Below are 4,769 nucleotides of genomic sequence, written 5' to 3' on the forward strand. Positions count from 1 at the left end.
GATCCGATCCGGTGGATCCGACCCGATCTGAACCAAATCGACGACTTGGATCGGTCAAGATCGAGTTGGGTAATTCATATCCGAATGAATTTCGGATCGAGTTTGGATCGTGGTGGATCCAGACCGATCCGATCCGAATAGATCCGGATCAATCCGATCCGACCGGATCCGAAGTCGGGTAGTATATATATACATTTTAGTTTTTTACCGTAAACCTAAAAAACTACCCGATCGTTTTCACTTTTTACCCATTTCTTTCTTACCCTCCCCCTACCTCCTCTCTCTCTCTCTCTCTCTCTCTCTCTCTCTATCTCTAAGCTCCAACCCCCGCCTATTCCCTCTCCCAAACCCTCACACTCCATCGAAGAATCTCTCTGCTCCCTCCCTTTCATCGCGCCATTATGGATGTCGTCCCATCGGAAGGTGACGCACCCATCAATAGTTCTCACGCACCATCAGGTATCTCTCTCCCATTCTCTCTCTATCTCTCATTCTCTCAAGTGCAAAAATTGGAGAGTTAGACCTTCCAATTTTGGGAGTTTTAGGGCCACAGATTTAGGGTTTTTATGGTTACAATTTTAGAAGTTTTAGGGCCACAAAAATAGGGTTTTTATGTTTATGATTTTGAGGATTTTAAGAATTTTGTTTTGTCGATTTTAGGACAATGAAAATTTTAGGGATTTTTACTGTAAAATTTAAATCTGGATCGAACCGAATCGTGCCCAATCCGATCCGACTTGGTTTTCCTGACCGAGTCGGACTCGGATTGGATCAGGCAATGCACATTTTGGATCAGTTCGAGTCAGGTGACCCGGACTCGGTCCCGAATCGGATCGAGTTCGGGTTAGGCTATTGAGATTTCAGATCAGATCGAGTTGGACCCAATTCGATCCGATCCGGACCGATGCCCAGCTCTACTTACCGGTGCGGGGTCACAAGCATCTACTTCTTCCTCCATCAGAGAGTTATTTCTTGCTCTGGCAGAGTATGGTTGTTGATAAGCAGGCACTCAAGACTTTTATACTTGGCAAATTTTAACTCAAAATAAACCGTCCAAATTTCAGAATCCGTGTACATGACTTATCATGTCAAAATACAAACCGATTGAATGACCACGACCTTTGATTGATGGGTAGTTTTCTTTTTAAATTAATTTTTATACTTGGTTGTTTGTGATTTTCACCTATATTAACTGATATACTTGTTTCACCCATTTTCGGCACCTTGATATGATTTAATAGAAAATTATCATGTGGTGATAGTACGTCTTTGGCACACATGGAAAATATACTTGCACCTGAAAAAAATTTCGATTGATTTTCCTTTGGTGTTATGCATTCCGTTATTACTGTGATGGCACGGACCCTTGCATATATCTATAGGGGGACGAATTATTACATGTCACATGGGCACGATTAATGTATCCATTTATGAGGTAATGTACCTGGCACGTCTATAAAAGGTCTGTCGAGAGAATAAATCTAATCATGGATATAACAATGATATTCTTGGTAATGCCGTTTATCAAAATCCTTCCAAAATAAGAGATCTTTTCAGAGATGTTTAAAGAGTCGGTGACACTTTAGAAGATTCTAAAAATCAAAAGATCGGACCTATGTCCAAGCTAATTTGGTTGGGGTTCAAACCTAAGTTGAGAAAGACAATCTCACTAACTAAATCCAACTCATTCATTGACTGGGAGAAAGCTTGATGAAAATGTAAGTTTGTTCAATGATAAAGTATTGGAAATATCCATTACATCTAATATTGGGGAGATCAGAAGAGATATATGGATCACTTAGAAACCTCCAAGGTTGAACTTTGATTGGGATCAAGAGTTTGAGAAATTAGGATGTGATAGATCATGTCCATCTATTCTCTCCAATACTCTAAACCATCCTATAGTAAATGGTGAAAATGTTGGATGATGTTTGAACCAGACTATCTAACACCTCAAAGTGGATAAGGCGGGCCATCAACAGAGACGGTGAGTAGCCGAGATTGAGCTAAGTTCATCCCTTGACTTGGTTATCTTGATTAGATGAATTTTGACATATACAGACTTGATCTTTAGTGGACCACAAACATCTCTGGAATGAATCAACTACGATAAGAAAATTCAAGAAGCTAGGGAGTCCGAATATAACTAGACTGCTTTTTCCCTATCTAAGTTGCTAGTTTCAGAGTAATCAAGGGGATTCTCATATTGAGAATAACTATATGAGCACGAAGGATACATAAACAACAAGAAAGCCTAATGAGGGGTTTCACTACCTCGGCAAGCTATAAAAGGGAAATGCGAAGAAGAACTTCAAGCCTCATGCCAAACACATTTATATACTCTTTCATTTATATTTTCTTAGTTTAGCTTAGTCATAGGCAGCTACTGCATAATATCTTAGGAGTATGAGTAAATATCCTCAATATTAAGTTGTAGAATCATGTTAAGTTGACCATACCAGCCTGATCACATTCTAATGACCACCATCCTTGATTGTCTGTTCCGACTTCCGATAGATGAATCCGGTCTTTATCTTAGTTTTGTTTTGCTTTCGTTTATTTATTGGTTGATTATTACTTTCTCAATTATAATGGATAATTCATTTTAAAATATTAATAAAATTGTACGACTTTGTGAACCAGTTGGACAAATAAACATCATGGTGGGCCTAGAAAGGTTTCAACTGGTGGATTTCACCCACTGTTTACTGTGATGCAGTCTACTTGAGCTTTGCATATGCTCCAATTTTGGGCTAGCTAATACCCAAAAATGATAGGGAAAAATGGAGGAATGGGGTGGATAAGGTACATACATCCACGCTGGGCCCGTAAGTTTACTCAGCATGCCATCCACTTTCAGTTACAAGCTCCAAAATTTTGGTTTATATATGTGTTAGTTCAACGCCTACTAAGAGGTGACTGTGACTCATCCTCCCCACATATGGCACCAAAATACAGCTATCGAGACTAGGACCTGTATATAGTATGTGACAAGTATACAAACTCACAGACATATCCAATGCAGGGGCTCTGTGGGGCCACCGTGTGATGAATGCATTTTATTCAGGCCGTCCATCCACAAATAAATCATTTTATGGCATGAGCCCAAAAATGAGGCCATCCGAGGCTTAAGTGGAACACACTACAGTAAGCAGCGATGATAATGATATTCTTGAAACTTTCTATAAAGTCCGCTCTCAAAAAATTATCAATGGGAATCCCAGTCCTTCCCACCGTAAAGCCCTACACTTAAACATCAGGCCCTAGCCTATTTTTAACGCTTCACCTGCAAACACTAAAGCCTATTTAGATGCCTGTAAGTTTTTTTAAGTTATAAGTGATTTAACTGTAAGCCACTTATAGGTGAAAGTTAATTTAAGTACATGGAAGAAACTTAAAAATATTAATAAGTCAAGAAACATTAATCCATCTCGGAATCCAAATCTATTTGTGAAATAGATCTAAAACTTAAGAAATTATTAAGTCAAGAAATATATACCACTAAGCATAAATGGTCCATATATAACAAAATTGGAATTATCATTACCATCCAAATTTTAGAATCTAAATGCATGAAAATAATTAAATAAAAATTAAAAGATAAATGCATTAAAAGAATCCAAGGGAGCATATTAGGATAAGATCTATACGGCCCACCTTAATATATTAATAAATAAACATATAAAAAGAATTCGTGTGTGGCCCACCTCAAGAACCCATGTGCAGCCCATCTTAATATTTTTTTTGGTATATCCAGAGGTCAACCATATGTTTTTCCACCTCAAATTTGGATGAAATCCCAAAACTCAAGCATAACCAAATCTTAGGTGGACCACACCATTAGATACAGGCAAATAGCCCATGACTCCTTTGAACTAGTCACCGCTGTTTCTTGTGGTGGAGTCCACATGACATTTGGACCAGATTAATTTTCCAGTAGAGCCGTCGCTTCTGGTTTATTCTCTTCTTTCTTCTATTTTCCGTTTGTCAATTAGGGGATATGATAGGTGAGGCCCAATGTTCTTGTGGAGCCCACCCGAAAGTCCGATATGTACATCGATATTTCAAATTAATAAAAATAATGGGCCTAGTTCTCATTTTCTGAGAAAAAAAAAACAGAAAAAAAAAAAAAAACAACAGGAAAAGAAAATACAGTTCCAAAACTTAGCAAAAATTTTCAACTGTATGCACTCAATTCACACCATTCCGTGTCGTGTGGTCCACTTGATAGTTGGATATAGCTAATTTTTGAGATCAATATATGAAATTAACTATTAAAATGGATAGATGAGGTGGATCAAATACACAAATCACAGTGGATCTTAGAGAGTTTTACTCAGTACCCAATCACCTTTTGTCAAAATGCTAAGCTATGTACCTGTTGGAAGGAGTTCCCGTGAGAACTTTTTTGATTACTCATGATATTTGATGTTAGTAAAAAATCTGAATGGTCCACGTGATACAGAACCCCATGAAACCTTGAGGCCTAACTTTTGCATTGATCCAGAACTTTCACGAGCCATGGCATAAAAAAAAAAAGTTTCCTCCCTTAATTTTCATCTCATTTTGATATGGCCCACTAGAGTTTTAGATAAGGGTGAAAATTGGTCCCTGAGCGTTTAATGGGATGTTTCATCACATGGACCGTTCGGATTAGAGGACTATGACACGTGTGAAAAGGTGCGCACGTGCGCACGTGCACAGGTGAGCATGCCTATGTACGAGTAACTCCTAATCTACTCCCGCTTTCAAAGCAGAAAAAACGGGAA

This window comes from Magnolia sinica, chromosome 12 (assembly GCF_029962835.1).
Source record: "Magnolia sinica isolate HGM2019 chromosome 12, MsV1, whole genome shotgun sequence".
Classification (NCBI taxonomy): domain Eukaryota; kingdom Viridiplantae; phylum Streptophyta; class Magnoliopsida; order Magnoliales; family Magnoliaceae; genus Magnolia; species Magnolia sinica.